This window comes from Tursiops truncatus, chromosome 8, assembly GCF_011762595.2.
Source record: "Tursiops truncatus isolate mTurTru1 chromosome 8, mTurTru1.mat.Y, whole genome shotgun sequence".
Taxonomy (NCBI): Eukaryota; Metazoa; Chordata; class Mammalia; order Artiodactyla; family Delphinidae; genus Tursiops; species Tursiops truncatus.
The window spans coordinates 8,172,201-8,189,949 of record NC_047041.1 but is presented as its reverse complement, the minus strand read 5'-3'; the positions used below and the strand labels follow the sequence as shown (position 1 = coordinate 8,189,949).

Below are 17,749 nucleotides of genomic sequence, written 5' to 3'. Positions count from 1 at the left end.
TTCCAGTAAGAAAGAGCATGAAAAGCATAAAGGGAGAAAGAATAAATGCCAAAGTCTTAACAAAGAAACTTAGAACAATGTATAAATTCAGAAAAAGTCATGTCTAAGTTTTATTTCTGGCATAGCAGATTGTTAATTAAGATAGCCGGTTTCATGGACGAGTGCAAAAATCTTTGAAGTCAAGGTTCTTAAAAGAATCTTTTGGTAAGGGAAAAAACATAATAAAAAAAATTTTTTATAACTTTCTCCCCATGGATAAAAGAATAAGAATGATACTTTGTGGATGTTCTCAATGTATTTATTTATCAGAACCTGCTTTATGACAAAAAATATTTTGAATTTTATGCAACTACAGAATATTTTCTCATTCTTATCTTTCTTGGACCCTTTAAGATTAACCTAGTATTGGTCATTTTATCTTCTCTATTACCTTTTTTAATTATACATTCTTTAATAATTCTTTTAATAGTTATGCATACTTAACTCTTTACAGTCTACCTTAAATTAGTACATTTACCACCTTATTAGCAACCCAAGAACACTAAGAATTTGATTCCATTTACTCACTTCTGCTTCTTGTGCTACTATTGTCACTGTGTTGTTGTTTATTGTGGTAAAACATACATAAAACAAAATTTACCATTTTAATCATTTTTAAATATACAGTTCAGTGGCATTAAGTACTTTCATGTTGCTATACAACCATCACCACCATCCATCTCCACATGGATCCTACATCCATCTTTTTCATCCTACAAAACCGAAACTCTTGTATCCATCAAACAATACTCCCCATCCCCTGGCAGCACATTCTACTTTCTGTTTCTGAGTTTGACTATATTGGACACCTCACAGAAGTGCAATCATCCAGTGTTTGTCCTTTTGTGACTGACTTATCTCACTAGCATAATGTCCTCAAAGTTCACCTATGCTGTAGAATGTGCCAGAATTTCCCTCCTTTTTTTTTTTTTTTTTTTTTTTGAGGTACATGGGCCTCTCACTGTTGTGGCCTCTCCCGTTGCGGAGCACAGGATCCGGGGCACGAACCCAGGTTCCCTGCATCAGCAGGAGGACTCTCAACCACTGCGCCACCAGGGAAGCCCATCCCTCCTTTTTTAATGCCAGATAATATTCTATTGTAGGTATATACCACATTTTGTTTATCCATTCATCGTCCATTGATGGACATTTAGGTTACTTCCACCTTTTAGCTATTGCAAATAATACTACAATGAACACAGGTGTACAAGTATCTGTTCAAGTCCCTGCTTTCAATTCTTTAGGGTATATATCCAGAAGTGAAATTGTTAGATCATATAGTAATTCTATGTTTAAATTTTTGAGGAACTGCCATACTGTTTTCCACAGTGGCTACGTAATTTCACACTCCCACTCAGAGTGTACTAGAGCTCCAATTTCTCCACATTCTTACCTACACTTGTCATTTTCTGTTTTTCTGTTAGTAGCCATCCTAATGGGTGTGAAGGGTTATTTCATTGTGGGTTTTTTTTTATATAAATTTATTTATTTATTTTTATTTTTGGCTGCGTTGGGTCTTCGTTGCTGCATGCGGGCTTTTCTCTAGTTGTAGCGAGCGGGGGCTACTCCTTGTTGCGGTGCGCAGACTTCTCATTGCGGTGGCTTCTCTTGTTGCAGAGCACAGGCTCTAGGCGTGCGGGCTTCAATAGTTGTGGCACTCAGGCTCAGTAGTTGTGGGCTTAGCTTAATCGCGGGCTTAGTTGCTCTGCGGAATGTGGGATCTTCCCAGAGCAGGGCTCAAACCCATGTCCCCTGCATTGGCAGGTGGATTCTTAACAACTGTGCCACTAGGGAAGCCCTCATTGTGGCTTTTATTTGTGTTTCCCTAATGATTAGTGATGTTGAGCACCTTTCCATGTGCTTATTGGCCATTTGTGTATCTTCTTTGGAGGAATTCATGTCCTTTTGTCCACAATTTAATCAGCTGGCTGTCTTTTTTGTTGCTGTGTTATAGGAGTTTTTTTTTAATACATTCTGAATATGATCTCTTATCAGGTATACAATTTGCCATTCCATGAGTTGCCTTTTCACTTTGTTGATTCTGTCCTTTGATGCACAGAATTTTTAATTTTGACATATTCCAATTTATCTTTTTCTTTTGCCTCATATCTTTATAAAAATTGAGATATAGTTGATGTACAGTATTATATGTTACAGGTGTACAATATAGTGGTTCACAATTTTTAAAGGTTATACTCCATTTATACGTATTATAAAGTATTGGCTATAGTCCCCGTGTTGTACAATATATCCTTGTAGCATATTTTATACATAATAGTTTGTACATCTTAATCCCCTACCCTTATATTGCCCTTCCAACCTTCCCCCCTCCCACTGGTAACCACTAGATTGTCCTCTATATCTGTGAGTCTGCATCATTTTTGTTATATTTACCAGTTTGCTGTAGTTTTTAGATTCTTCATAAAAGTGATATCATACAGTATTTGCCTTTCTCTGTCTGACTTAATTCACTTAGCATAATACCCTCCAAGTCCATCCATGTTACTGCAAATGGCAAAATTTCATTCTTTTTTATGGCTAAGTAACCTTCTTTACCCATTCATCTGCTGATGGACCCTTAGGTTGCTTCCATATCTTGACTACTGTAAATAATATTGCTATGAATACTGGGGTGTGTGTATCTTTACAAATTAGTGTTTTTGTTTTTTCCAGATATATACACAGGAGCGGAATTGCTGGGTCATATGGTAGTTCTATTTTTAGTTTTTTGAGACACCTCCATAATATTTTCCACAGTGGCTGCACCGATTTACACTCCCAGAAGCAGCAGGTCCCCTTTTCTCTACAACCTCACCAGCATTTGTTATTTGTGTTCTTTTTGACAATAGCCATTCTGACATGTGTGGGGTGATAACTCATTGTGGTTTTAATTTGCATTCTCTGAAGATTAATAATGTTGAGAATCTTTTCATGTGTCTGTTGGCCATTTGTATGTCTTCTTTGGAAAAATGACTATTTAGGTCTTCTGCCCATTTTCTAATCCCATTGTTTTTTGATATTGAGTTGTACGAGCTGTTTGTATATGTTGAACACTAACCCATTGTCAGTCACATCTTTTGCAAATATTTTCCCCCAATCCATAGATTGTCTTTTCGCTTTGTCAGTGGTTTACTTTGCCATGAAAAAGCTTTTAGGTTAAATTGGTCCCATTTGTTTATTTTTGCTTTTATTTCTTGCTTTAGGAGACTGTTCCAAAATTATTGCTACAATTTCTACTAAGAAGTGTTCTGCCTATGTTCTCTTCTAGGAGCTTTATGGTTTCATGTCCTACATTTAGGTCTTTAAACCATTTTATTTTTGTATATGGCATGAGAGAATGTTCTAATCTCATTGTTTTACATGTGGCTGTCCGGTTTTCCCAGCACCATTGTTGAAGAGACTGTCTTTTCTCCATTGTATATTCTTGCCTCCTTTGTTGTAGATAATTGACCATAGGGGCCTAAGTTTATTTCTGGGCTCTCTATTCTGTTCCATTTATCTATGTGTCTGTTTCTGTGCCAATATCAATTGTTTTGAATATTATAGCTTTGTAGTATAGTCTGAAGTCTGGGAGGATTATACCTCCAACTTTATTCTTTTTATTCACAATCACATTGGCAATTCAAGGTCTCTTGTTGTTCTATATAAATTTTTGATTATTTGTTCTAGTTCTGTAAAAAATGTCCTGGGTATTTTGATAGGGATTGCATTAAATCTGTAGATTGCTTTGGGCAGTATGGTCATTTTAATAATATTGATTCTTCTAATCCAAGAGCATGGGATATCTTTGCATTTATTTGTATGATCTTCAATTTCCTTCATGAATGATTTGTAGTTTTCAGGGTATATGTCTTTTACCTCCTTGGTTAAGTTTATTCCTGGGTATTTTATTATTTTTGGTGCGATTTTAAATGGAATTGTCTTTTTACTTTCTCTTTCTGATGCTTCATTGTTAGTGTATAGAAATGAAACAGATTTCTGTTTATTAATCTTGTATCCTGCAGCTTTGCTGAATTCATTTATTAGTTCTATTCATTTATTAGTACTATTTTTGGGTGGAGACTTTAGGGCTCTCTATATGAAGTTATCATGTCATCTGCAAATAATGACATTTTTAACACTTCCCTTCCAATTTGGGTATTTTTCTTTTTTTTGTCTGATTGCTCAGGCTAGGACTTCTAATACTCTGTTAAATGGAAGTGGCGAGAGTGGGCAACCTTGTCTTGTTCCTGAATTTAGTGGGAAGTCCCAGATTTCACTTGAATGTGATGTTGGCTGTGGGTTTGTCATAAATGGCCTTTATTATGTTGAGATATGGTCTCTCTATACCAACTTTGATGAGAGTTTTTATCATGTATGGATGCTGAATTTTGTCAAATCTTTTTCTGCATCTATTGAGATATTGTGTGATTTTTATCCATCTTTTCGTTAATGTGGTGTATCACATTGATTGATTTGTGAAAGCTGAATCATCCTTGTGACCCTGGAATAAATCCAACTTGGTCACAGTGTATGATCCTTTTTATATATTGTTGGATTAGGTTTGCTAATATTTTGTTGAGAATTTTTGCATCTATATTCCCCAAATATATTGGCCTGACATTTTCCTTTTCGTAGTGTCTTTGCCTGGTTTTGCTATCAGGATGTTGGTGGTATCATAAAGTGAATTTGGCAGTGTTCCCTCCTCTTCATTTTTTTTTTTTTTTGGGAATAGTTTGAGAAGGATAAGTATGTCTTTATATGTTTGGTAGACTTCCCCTGGTCCTGAACTTTTATTTCCTGGGAGGTTTTTAATCATTATTATTATAAATTCAATTTCACTTCTTGTGATCTGCCTCTTCAAATTGCCTGCTTCTTCTTGATTCAGTAATGGCAGCTTGTATGTTTCTAGAAATTTGTCCATTTTTTTCTAGGTTGGCCAATTTGTTGGCATATAACTGTTCATAGTATTCTCTTATGATTTTTTGTATCTCTATGGTATTGATTATTATTTCACCTCTTTAATTTCTTATTTTGTTCATTTGAGCTCTCTCTCTTTTATTCTTGGTGAGCCTGGATAAAGGTTTGCCAATTCTTTTTATCTTTTCAAAAAACCAGCACTTGGTTTCATTGATTTTTTTTTCTATTGTTTCTTTTTTGGGGGGGGGGTTCCTATTGGTTTTTCTTTTTGGTCTCTATTTTATTCATTTCCTCTCTGATCTTATTATTTCCTTCTGCTCAATTTGGGCTTTGTTTATTCTTCTTTTTCTTTTAGGTGGTAGTTTAGGTTGCTTATTTTCGTTTTTTCTTGTTTATTTGGGATGGCCTGTATCACTATAAATTTCCCTCTAAAAGAGTTGTTCTTTTTTTTTTTTTTGTATCCCATGGATCTTGGAAAATTGTGTTTCCATTTTCATTTGTCTCAGGGTATTTTCTGATTTCCTCTTTGATTTCATCATTGACCCATTGGTTTTTTTAGTTGGATGTTGTTTAGTATACATGTGTTTGTGGTTTTCCCCTTTTTCTTTCTGTAACTGATTTCTAGTTTCATACCATTGTGGTTGGAAAAAATGCTTGGTATGATTTTTATCCTCTTAAATTTGTTGAGGCTTGTTTTCATCCAATCAGCCATTCTATATCTTTAGATTGGAGCGTTTAGTCCATTGACATTTAAAGAAGGCTCTGAACCTATTTTTATTTTGATTTATGCTGCTTTTTCATAATTTCTATTATTTCCCTCATTTCTTTTCTTTTGGTTAACTTTGAAATGTCACATTGAGTTTCTATTTTAGAGACACGTTCTTCCGGTATTGTTTTGTTTTCCCTAATATGGTATTCAACTTACTTTTCTTACATATTATTATATGAGGTTCATTTGCAGTCTTTTTATGTCATACATATTTAAATTAAAGGTATTTTTCCAGTACAGAAGCATTCTTATGTTGGCGATGGAACTGGACCAGGGGAGATTTCCTAGCTTGAGCTCTTGAATGCACTGAAAGCAAAGTAGTTAATTGGTTTTTATCTTTGTAAAGAAACCTCCATAATAATTTCCAGGACTTGCTACCTCTTGTTTCCTCTCCTACCAATAACTGAACTTTTGCCTATTCCTTAGTCTTTTTACCCTGCTCAATTTCATTTCTACCTACAGCTCCTTTCTTGCACAGAATGTAGCTCGATTTTTGCAGAAGGAATGTTAATGGCGTACTTCTATATTTCTGAGATCTTTGAGGGCTTAGGCTATTCTAGTAGACCCTGATTTTTTATATGGCATTTTCTTTTTACTATCCTACTTGTTCTGTCTTTTTTATAATGGAAATTGTGGAGATTCATAAACTATACTGCTAGCCTCCAACTTGTCCCAACTGAGAGACCATAGTCCTACCTAGACAGTCCTAAGCAAAGCTTTAAAATCAACCCAAGAACTCCACAGCAAACACCTTCAGCCTCCTGACTCACAGCCTCTTCCCAGTTGCAGCTCATAACATCCTTCCTGGTGGCTGGTACCTCTGCCTGAGGGCCCATGGGCAGGTTTCCCTGCCCCAGCAAATCCGCAATAGAACTACAAATAAATATATTATCCAAATGGCTGAAAGAGTAAAAATAATTTTTCATTTTTCCAGTTTCTCTTTGTCACCATTAGCAGCACCTTACCAGCATAAATCAAGAAATCCATATATATGTGTTGAATACTCACAAGGCATGTTTTGAAACATTCACCAATTGTTTTAGAGCCTAGTCCATTAAAACATAAAGTCAAATTGGAAGAGCCTACTGAGGTTTCAGAGCCAGGTTCCTGGATTCCAATACAAGTGCAACTTGTATAAAATTTGCAATCCAAAGTTTTGAGATGTGATTTCCTGACAATTTTTCAATAATGAAAACATTTCTATTGGAAATCTATGATTTTTACACACATTTATACAAAAGAAACTCTGTTTTTCCTGATATTAATAACCCTCCAGATTGAAAGTTCCGTACAGTTGGTTTGTCTCCTTTGATCAGTTTTGCCAGCTTAGGTCCACCACCAACCAAGAGATCTTTGGCTGGAAGAGAATTCTGGACCTGAGTCTAGAACTACTGCACTTGCTCAGGGTCTGGCCTCCCTCACTGTTCCCTCTACTTCCCAGTTGTTTATTGTTTGTTCTGTAAAATATAAAGAATGGAGTTGAAAATTAGGGGGTGATGGGGTGTTGTAACATGGGGCAAAGGGGAGTCAGAATCTCATGAAAATCCAAGATGGGAAACATACAGGACAGGCTCAGGAAGACCAGACCTGGAGTCTTCTGGATATGATGAAACTCTAGGGGCTTTGCCACAGTGCTTTAGGAATCTTCACTTCAAGCTTAGCTATAAATGTGTGACAGTCAGTCTCCATCTGTATCACTCAGTGTGTACCTGCTACTCTTCCTGCTACCAGTTACCTTCCTCACGCTGTATCTCTTTATTAATGTGACGCTTCCTCTTAGTTTCTAGTTTTGACATTTGAGACCATTCTAGACACTAACCACACATCACAGTAAGTCCCCCATGAATCATTTCACATGTGCAACCTGCTGCTAGTATCTCCACTCTATTCATATAAACTAATTAAACAACCCTGAATGGAAGAATCTACCATATTTTCTACTTTGAAAGATGTTAAAGTATAATATTCATTCTAACCCGATACAATTTGGGGGAAATTCCAGCATACATAAATGGAAAATATTTTAAAATTAATTTGTGTATTAAAATATTTTCTTCTTTATAGAAATAGAATATGGTAGAAACTAATAACCATCATAAGCCTGCATATCAGGAGGAATACTACAAACCCTAGAATAATATATATGTGTATATAAATATATAGCTAAGATTCATATAAGATACAGGTAGTCCTTTGCAACATTTCAACATGCACGAATATTAGTTTTCACAGTGTAGTTAAACAACACCTGTCCCCCAACAATGAGGCTGAACTTTTAGTTGTAACAATATTAACTGTGAACTATTGCATAAACTTTGCTACTAGCTCTTTATTCCAAAATCATTATGCAAATAAAAGATGTGCATCATGAACAGTAACAGTTACATCACTTCTTTCAAAGTCTTGGTGATTGGTCACTGAACATCTATTAGTTACACACAGATAGTAAAGCATGTAGTTGTGTCGCCTCCTTGTCTCCCAGTGATAAACCCATGTGACATTTTACAAAAATGGATAATCAAAAGAGGGAATTAGTCAACAAATATGACAGAACAAAAAAATGAAAAGTGATAACACTGGAAATGAAATTAGGTGTGGTTAGAAGATTTGAAAATAGCCACAGCAAAGCAAAGATAGGAAGAGACCTAGGCCTACATGAAGCTACAAGACAAAACATATTTTAAAAGACTGAATGAATACAAAAACAAGATAAAGTTGCTTCAACATCTCTTAGTTTAAATTGCAGTAGGAACAGAAAGCCGCTCATGGTTGAACTGGAGCATTTACTTCTACTTTGGATTGAGGACTGCAATCAAAAACAAATCCCAATCAGTTTGGCATTGAAGTTAGTTGCTACACTGAAGGAAAATGGTAGTTACAAGAACATCTGTTTACTGCCAGTAAAGGCTGGTTTCATCGTTTCAGAAGTCAACATGAATTGATTAATGTTAAGATACCTGGTACAGCTACAAGTGCAGATAAGGATGCAACTGTGAAATCTGCACCCATATTCAAAGAATTACAGGCAGTCCTTGTTTTGCACAGTAGTAAGAGACTGTCCTGTGCAAAAACTGCAGGATTTGGATAGAATGTAAATGGAGTTAAAAGATAAAGATGACCATGGGAGTGCTGACACTGCTGCCGTTCAAGAAACGGTTCTAGATATGCAGGAGGCAGAACTTAGTGAAGGTGAATATAAAGTTTTAAGTGAGGAAAATAGTTGTAAAGGATGAATGTGGCTCTAAGGAAGTGATGCTGTTGAAAAACTTCACATTGAAGGAATTCTCAGAGATGTTTCATGACATTTGACAGCACAAAGAATAAAATTTTGGAAGCTGATTTAAACTTAGAAAGGAGTATGACAATTTGCTAAACATAGATAAGATGCTCAATCCATATTATGTTATATAATGAGAAGAAAGCAAGCACTTTTCAAACTACTCTTGATACATTTTTAAATAAAGAAACAAAATATTATTAACAAAAAGAAAACATAAGATGATGTTCCCATTGGGTAAGGGAAGGGCAAAAATTACTGGGAGAGATGGTTTCAAAATGTTAATCATTTTATTTGTAGCTAACCTGTTCAGTATCATATATACTTTCCTTTCCTTCTAGTCCAAATATCTTTGACTTTTCTGGGAGACAGCTTCCATCATTACACCTGTTGTCATGATTACAGCAATATGTTTCTCTCACTAAGTCATGAAATACTTGGAACACTCCCTCTTCACAAGGTCTGCAAGATAGTGCTGAGTAACAGTAGAGATGTCTCCCAAAAGAGAAAAGCATATGTGACCACCTTGCTTACTCTCACCATCTTCTAAGCGATGACTTCTTCCCAGAACCTCAAAGTTTTCTATACACAGGAATGAGCCCCAAGGCTGTGTCTGCATCTCATCTGTGTCTCTCTAAATAGGACCAGGCAAAAGACATCTGCCCCCCATGCAGCCTCCATCCCAGGTCTGTGTATGGAGAATCCCACTTTCCTCACCCTCCCCTGGTCCCAGTCTCCCTCCACATCTTGAGTCCAGGGACTGTGGGCACCACTGGTAATATTTTTTGTCTCTTTCTACCCCTGCTTACCTGTAACACGATCACTAAAGTAAAAGTGGTCTGTGGTACAACTCCTGTTATACAGCAATAAATTAAACTTCCAACACTGCTTCATACGTGTGCGACACTGCATTCCATTAAAATCTTTACAATAATTGCAAAATTGAAAAACTAAAGAAAGAGAGGAAAACTTTGATGCAGAGTTCTAGGGAGAGGGATTCTGCTCCAGAAGGCTGCCCCCACCTGTAAACATTTATACACGGGTGGTGTCACACTCACAAGAAGGATGCTGACACCCCTCCCAGCTTCTGTCAGGGGGTCATTACTCCCTTCAAGAAGTTAAGGAGCGCCCCCCACCCAAGGCTGGGGGCTGAAAGAAGACACTAGAACAGTGAGTGAGGAGAGTGGTGGGTAGTCAGGGAGTGTAGAGAGATGATGTGTAAAGAACTAAAACTTGTCCCCTCTCATTGTGGCATTATTTACCCAGGAACTGAAAATGAACTACACCGTATATTTCGATGTCAGGACTCTGTCTCCTGTACAGAGAAGAAGAAAAATTCTCCTTGAACCACTTCACACCAGTCCCAAGAATCAAGTCACCAAATCCCTCTCTTCCTCCCCATACATTCTCTGCCCACCCATTTGCCCACCCAAGTGCCACCCTCACCAGGCCTTACTCTCATTCATGAAGAGCACTATGAATATGCCCAGCAGAAGCAACTGGAACATCCTGGGGCCCATTCCTGAGAAGGTCCCAGTGGGAGGCTCCAGCTTTTTTTATCCCCATCACCTGTCCTCAGGCATCCCACCAGAATCACAAAATCATAAATTTTAGGTCAAATCACCTGAATCCTCTCTAAAGCGTTCCCAAGAGACAGTACATCCTGTCTTCGTTTCCACCTACTTAGAACTCAGGCCAGGCAGATGTCCCATGTCATTTTTGTTAGCTCTATCATGAGATACTAATTAATGTTGGTGTCAAATCTCTCTCCCTAGTACCTCTTCACAGGGTTGTATTTCTGTTTGTTGGTCTACACAAAACATGTGTAAGTCCACATCCACATGATGTCCACTCAGCTGTAACAAAGCTGGGGTCACTGAGCATCTGTGAGTGAGTATCTCAGGCCCTTTAAGGTACCACAACCCTCCCAGACATTCACCTCAGCATGACCTCCAGAGGCACTACATCCTCACAAAGTGAGTCACTGGGATCAGAGCCGATTCCCCAGATACGGTCTGACTGCCTGGTATAGCATCTCTCTCTGAGAGATGGATGGGACAGCCCAGGAAGGAAATTGACCTCAGCTTCCCTCCAGCTTTATCCGTTAAACTTTTCAAGGCGGAGAAAGATCATAAGTGATTACAGTGGAGAGACGTACACCGGGGGTGATGGGGAGAAAGAGGAAGAAATACTTGGATTACTCACTAGAAAGGGAATGTGGCAGTACTATAAAATATAGATATGGATACAGATATATATATGCGCACACAAAACTCCCTTACCACACTTCCCATGCCCCTTTCCTATTTGATTTTTTCTCCAGAGTACTTAAACCAGTTTGTCATTCTATAGCTTTTCCTTATTTATGGTTATTTTATCTCTCTCCCCTCACAAGAACGAAAGCTCCACAAACGCAAGAGTTTCCTGTGTTGCGCTGCTTTCTTCTCAGCACCTAGAATGGTGCCTTGAACATATCAGAGAATCAAAAATATCTGATGACAAACTGGATGGCACGATCGGTATGGTTCACCTGAGAGGCACAAGGGAAGGGTGCCTCTGTTCTGACAGCCTCTAATTCCAAGTTTGCAGGATGAAGTTCCCGGCCTTCACCTTGCAGTTAGTAGTCACGACAGAGAAGACAGGCAGTGGTGATGGCAGACTCCCCTGTCTTGGGGAGGGAGGGAGTGTGGGGCCTCTTTACCTGAGTGGACTCATTCCCAGAGCCAGACACGCGCTCTACCCAAGTAGGATCCCTCACGTAATCTTCATTCTGACAATACTCCCTGAACACCTGGGATGGAAGCCCAAGTGTGCTACCTCCCTGCTGTGTGACCTCAAATCAGTTACTGAACTTCTCTGTGCCTCTGTGACTGCATAGGTGAAAACAGGAACTCTCAGAGGTATAGCTGATATAGTTGTTAGGGCTTAATAAACGCACACGTGGGTAATGGTAAAGGGGAAGGAACAAATATTAAGACCTACGGGGTGTCCAACATTCTTTGGGCATGTGATACACTTCACCTTTTGAATTTTCTGAACAGCTTCGTAGGTTGGAAATAATTGACCTCATCTTACAGTTGATGACCAGGAGCGCTTAGAGTTGGAATATCTTTCCCCAGGTAACAAGGCGCACATCTGTCTGATTCAGTTATCTTTCCACTCCACTGTGCTGTCTCCTTCTCTCTACAATCTGGAGAAGGGTTCCCAGGGCTGGAGCTCTAGAGTGACATGTACCCTGAATCATCAGATGACAGTGGGAGACAGGGAGAAGGGGTAAAAAAAATACTGTCTCCGTATAAAAAAAAGAATCTCTCTCTTGCTAGCAGAGAAAATATTATTCATGGGCAAAGTCCCACTGAAACTAGGAGTCCCACAAGCCTGACTGGGATTTAAAACTTACAGGCCATTGTCAGGGAAGTAATTCACATAGGGACCACCTTTGTAAGTCTTGCATTTGGAACTTGTGAGACACAGGCAGCAATATATGGATGGAAGTCCCAGGGGGTCTGAGCTAAGAGCATTAAGCTTACCGCTCCAAGCAAAGAGCCTTTTATTCTCCCTGAGAAGATGCTCCTGCATCATAATTAAAATCTGGGCCTCAACCCCAAACTTCATGCCACCCAAGTCTTTCCCCTGTGTTTGTCCAGGCAACTTTGAACAACATTATTCTCAGAATAAAAGTCACAGAAAATTTGGAATTATACCAAACTTATTAGGAAGTAATTAAAATTCTCTTTGTGCCCCTGAATCTGAGAATAACAATGTGAATATTTTGCCATATCCCCATATAATATTATTTCTGTACATATATCTCATATTCATGTTATTAAAGACTATCACAGTTGGCATGATATATGTGATATTCTGAGTTTTTGTTGTGGAATTTGCACCCTTATTGCTCTACCTTACTACCCCTCCTAGAACGTGAGGCCCAGAAGTAGAGATTCAGGAGATTCAGGAGCTGATCCCCCGGTAAACCCCTTTCAAAAGGCTAATACCTGAGCCTGCCTTTGACTCAGCCAGAAGCTTTGCCGGATGCTTGGCCTTTCAACACCTCTCACCCCAGGACCTTACTGTAGGCCACAGACAGACCTGAGATACCTGGGGAACTTCTCCCTGCCCCAGATGAAGGAGGACTTGCTTTCCAATCCTCTCTTTCCTCCCCACCTCTAAATGAGCCCCAAGAACTTGGCTCCCAGCACCACCCCCCTCTCCTGGGGCCAGGGCCTGCACTGGCTCTCCCCACCCCTGGCTCCCATTCAAGGCTGTTCCGCTGCTCTTTCCTAGACCAGGGGTGCTGTGGGACTTGCTGTCCTGTCCTGTCCTGCTCCTGTCCTATCCAGGGCACAAGCCGTTCCCATCCCCTATCTCTACAGAAGGAAGGAAGAGTAATGCCTTTGAGGCCAAATTAGGCTCCTCTGTAGTCAGCCCAAAGTTGGGTTTACTTTGCCTCTGTAGGAGGACAGTGAAAGGGCATGGGATGCAAGAGAAAATAAAATAAAAACAAAAATTCTCCCCAAATGTTTCCTGCATTTAGCAATATCCTCTTCAAGCATTTCAGCCAACCTCAAACAAGTGCTGCCTCTGGGCTTGCTCAGCAGGGAGGAGACCTGAGAGTGGAATCACCTTGTCCCTGGTCGGTCTGTGAGGAGACAGAGACTTACTTTACTATGGGTTTCCATTAGAGCCCTCATCCAGGCAGGAGAAAGGACGTGTGTGGTGGGGAAACAGTCACGTCTCTTCCCCAGGACCTCTAACCTGCCTCACTCCCAGGCCAGCAGATCGCCTGACACTAAGACCTGCCTCCGACGCCTGCTCCCTCTAGCAGCCTTGATCAAGAATGTTGCCCTGCATGTCTGGATCTCACCCCAGAAACCACTGACCCACCCTCTCCTCCTCTATATTCAGCCCAAATCTGCCTCCTGACCTGGCCCCACTTACCCTCCTTTAACCGTCTTCTCAACTTTCTAGCCTTGGATAGCCTTGAAGGTACGCTTCAAGGGTAAAATAGAGGAGTTGGGCGTAGAAGCAATATAGCCCAATGCCTTGATTTTACACCTACGAAACAGGACTGAATTAAAATTTCACCACAGTGTAAAGGCAGAGGGAGATCCTGATCCATGTCCTCTCAGTTATCAGGTCGGGAGTCATGTCTGACAGGTAAGAGAAACAAGGAATATGAATTTGGAGTCAGATCTGGATTCTGAGTCACCACTTTTCATCAGTTCAGCTCCTACTACATGTTGGGCTTAGGAGACGTAGCTGAAAAGGGGATCAGTTGTGGGAAGGCCAGGAATAACCACTAACTGTTTCATAAGGACTTCTCCGAAAGATTTCTCCATGACCCCATCTCCTGAGACTCTTCCTAGAATGAGCCACCAGGATCTCCGTCTCTAAGGCAGACAGGGCTTTGCCTTGAGACCATTCTCTCAAGCCCCATCCCATCACCCCAGCTATTGCCTTCCAGTCCGGAGCTCTGATAGTAGCCCACCAACTTTAGGAGTGATGAGTTCAGATGGGAGGCTCCTGCAAGCCACCCCAAGCAACAGTTCCCAACCTATTTTCTAGGACTGCAGTCACAATGGATGCTCATCATGTGTCCTTCCTACTACAGGCTTCTGGGACTTTGACGTGTCAGGCTGGAGAAGAGGGAGTAGAGGTTATACTGCCCCCTAGCTGTGCATTCTGTCTGTTCTTGCTTACCCAAAAAAACCCAAGTACAATGCCCACCAGAATGATAACACTGACTTTAACTTCATACAGTTTTCTTCAGAAGTTCATTTGGAAGTGGCTGACACTTGCAAACATGACACTGTGGGATCCATTATCTCTATTTCCCCAGGCCAAGAGTGAAGCAGGTGTGCTTCTTCTAGTTTTCCATAGTAGCTTTGACCTCCTAGCCAGAAGAGATGTCAGAAACCTCAGCCAGCAGGAGCCACTCTCTGCAAGTGTCATATGCCCAGAGAGGACAGTGGGCTATAGGGCCTGCAGCTAAAGCTCTGGTTTGGGATGAGGAAGAACCTAGCAGGGGTGGTGGCTGAAAGAGTGGCCTGTTAAACCTTACCTGCCACAAAGGCTTAGATTGGGCTTGTGTGTTCCTGTTCCCAAGATCAGGAACAGTTTCTTCTAGAATGACCTTTGAAGATGGAGGCTCAGGTTCAGAGCAGACTGTCCGGTTTTCCTTGGTGAGTGAACATCAAGGATGTTCACTGAGCTCTGTAATTGTTCCTGGGTGAGACTGGACCCCAGTCTACAATTCTGGATGGTCACAGTCTACGAAACAGTCAGAGAATGCATAGAGCCCAAAAAGCTTGCATTTAATGGCTAGGGAGGCTCTCTTTGTGTCTCCTCTTCATTTATAGAGTTCCCAACTCTTGGAGAATGTTGGCAACCCACCAGAGCCCTTCTAGATGTTCCAAACTTCTGGGAATTGGCAGTGTTCTCTAGGTGGCTTGGGAGGGGAAGAGGAAGTAGTTGGCTAAAAGGAAGGAGAGAGCCTGCAGGGAGTGTCAGGATTCTGGGGAGACAACCTATTTCCCAGCCAAGCCTAGGTCAGGCAAAATTTCCCAAGCTTTAGCACACTGTAACAGGAACTTGGTCCATTACTCAATGATCTTCTGAAGGCTCCAGATCATGTGAACTCATATATTACCCTCCAGTAGAGGGGAGAATCAAAATCTCCCTCACTCATACTACAGTTAGTGATGGGAGCCAGGAACTCAGCAAGAGAGTAGTAGAGAGCTTCTGCCTCAGAAGGAGGGAAGAGAAGGCACTGCCCTCTAATCAGGAAGTCCCCTGATACTGTTCAAAAACTGCCATCAAGATTTCCACTGCTTGCCTCCCCAGGTTCTCCCATGTACCTACCTTTGCTGTCACTGGCAATCTCTCTGCCTCCCCTTCCTTACTCTCTTTTCTTCACAGTGCCTTTGCTTTCTCATTCAAAGAGGTCACTCTTCCCATCCAATCTTGATTGGGAGATAGATAGTACCGGGTAAGAAGAATCTCTTTATCTCTACATGGTAGCCAATTGTGAAGGCTCCTATTACTGTGAACAACATGTTCATCCTGGATTAGCTGGCTTCTCTCTCCATTTCCACAGAGGCCATTTAGATCACAAGCATCTTACAATTTAGATAATATTTGTTATATGAATTTAGAGTAAAGACTTCCTGGGAGGTTTTGAATGTATCAGATAAAGAAATGAAATAGAAACTATTACACTGTGTTTCAGAAAATTTATGTATCTAGATGAGCAACCTATTCTGCTACCCCATCACCCTGCACATATGGTAACACCAACACAGTCACCTCTCTGACTCCTGATTCATTTGGGGATATAATATTATTTAATCCTCTTGCTATCTCTCTTCACACATAGAGAGCAATATAGAAATCCCCTGCCTACAATGGTGGTCTTCGCAAAGCAATGTAGTAGATTCAAAACTTCAGCTCATACTTTTGCAGCCAATCGTGGGCTTTCAAATTACAGAATATTTATTTAAAAAATAATGGTATTGACATCAGTATCATGGCGAATTGAGATGCATCCTTTGTCTCTCCCCTTCGATCAGTTAAACATCCACAACTCAACAGAGCAGCTCATCCCAACACACTCAGGATGCCAGAAAACCCATACATATTTATATCTAAAAGATGGAATACAAAGAGGAGGCAGAACCAGGGCAACAGCACAAGTGTTGCTTACAATCCTGGGTCCCTGGCCACTTTGGCTGAGCCTGCAGCCCCAGAGAACCTGGTAGCATCAGGAGAGGTAGACACATGCCTCTGGCCCCACAGCTGCGGCGGTGCTCACAGACACAGGTAACTGAACAGCAGGGACAGAGGAGCCTGTGAACTCATCCCTCCAGCCACAGAGGCATCCACAATTCCGGTCCCTAGGCCACCACCTACAGCAGTGGCTCCCACCAACCGAACAATACCCAAAATGGCAGAGGTATGCTGATCCCAGCTCCCTTCTTCCCCCACAGCAGTGGAGAGTGCAACTCAGGAGATCCAAGCTGCAGTGGAAGTGCCTGCCGTCCCTGTGCCCTAGGAGGTGAGGCCAGTGACACTGGCAATAGTAAGACACCAATAACTCCAGAGGCACAAGCAGCATTAAGGCGGGCACTGGGCTACAGCCGTGACAGAGTGCAGACTCTCAAACATAACCAGAGGCAGTTCAGGTGCAAGAAACCCCAAAAACTTGTACTATAGTGCCACTTATTGCAAAACAAAAGAGAGGCCTCTAATTTCTAACCTGTTGAATCATTAGAATCAAGTTAAAAAAAATAAAAGCTTAATTTAAAGAAGAAAGGTGATTGCTTCTTCAAATGTACTGGCAGAGAAACAACTTATCAAGCACCATGAAGAACCACAGTAATACACAAAAAGAAAATGAAAATTTTCCAGAAATCAAACTTAAAGTCACAGAATATTACAGTCTAACTGATAGAGAATTCAAAATAGCTGTCATGAAATTCAATGAGCTACAAGCAAGGCAATTCAATGAGCTCAGGAATAAAATTAATGAACAGAAGTAATACTTTACCAAAGAGATTGAAACTCTAAGAAAGAAGCAAGCAGAAATTATTCTGGAGCTGAAGAACTCAATAAACAAGATGGACAATGCATTAGAAAGCATTGGAAATAGAGCAGATCATATGGAAGACAGAATTAGCAAGCTAGAAGATAGAAATCTAGAAATGATACAGGTAGAAGAGGAAAGAAAATTAAGATCTAAAAAAAAAAAAAATGAGGAAAGTCTA

General features: G+C 40.4%; 1 long non-coding RNA gene across 2 annotated transcripts in view; it reads right to left on the bottom strand.

Annotated features, from left to right (window-relative positions):
• The window catches only part of LOC109550943 (uncharacterized), a 90,915-nt gene that overhangs the window by 40,764 nt on the left and 32,402 nt on the right, over window positions 1-17,749 (bottom strand). The window lies entirely within an intron of this gene.